The sequence below is a fragment of the Cherax quadricarinatus genome, chromosome 7 (assembly GCF_038502225.1).
Source record: "Cherax quadricarinatus isolate ZL_2023a chromosome 7, ASM3850222v1, whole genome shotgun sequence".
Classification (NCBI taxonomy): domain Eukaryota; kingdom Metazoa; phylum Arthropoda; class Malacostraca; order Decapoda; family Parastacidae; genus Cherax; species Cherax quadricarinatus.
In genome coordinates this window covers 37,324,333-37,324,835 of record NC_091298.1, presented here as the reverse complement: position 1 = coordinate 37,324,835, position 503 = coordinate 37,324,333, and positions in this window count along the sequence as shown.

Here is a 503-nt window from a genome sequence, read left to right as displayed (position 1 = left end):
GCAAAAAAGTTGTTATGCATCACTTGTGAGTTCAGTGTTATTGTGTATAATTATATGACCATTCTTATTTGTATCTCTCCTTATAAATGTAAATCTTGTTATATACATTTCTTGTACGTATACTTCTAAGGAAATTATATAAATCATTATAATTAGACGAATGTTTTTCTTGCCCTTGGCTTATAGTAATGAACGAGAGCACGTCAAAGCTCAGTATCATTATTCTCAGCTCATCGAAGTTTCTATTATTATTATTATTATTATTATTATTATTATTATTATTATTATTATTATATTGATGTTACTATTATTTTATTATTATATGATGAATGGATTTTAGTGTACTTCTTGCACTTACACCAACCATCTTATGAGCTCAATTTACTACACAAAGAAAGGAAAGAAATTAATTATAATTGTCCGGTCAATAATTATATATTCTCACAGTATCTCTCCTGTGTGGTAGTTCTCCCAGTAGCTACGTTCTCAGAGCTGTGGCTGGC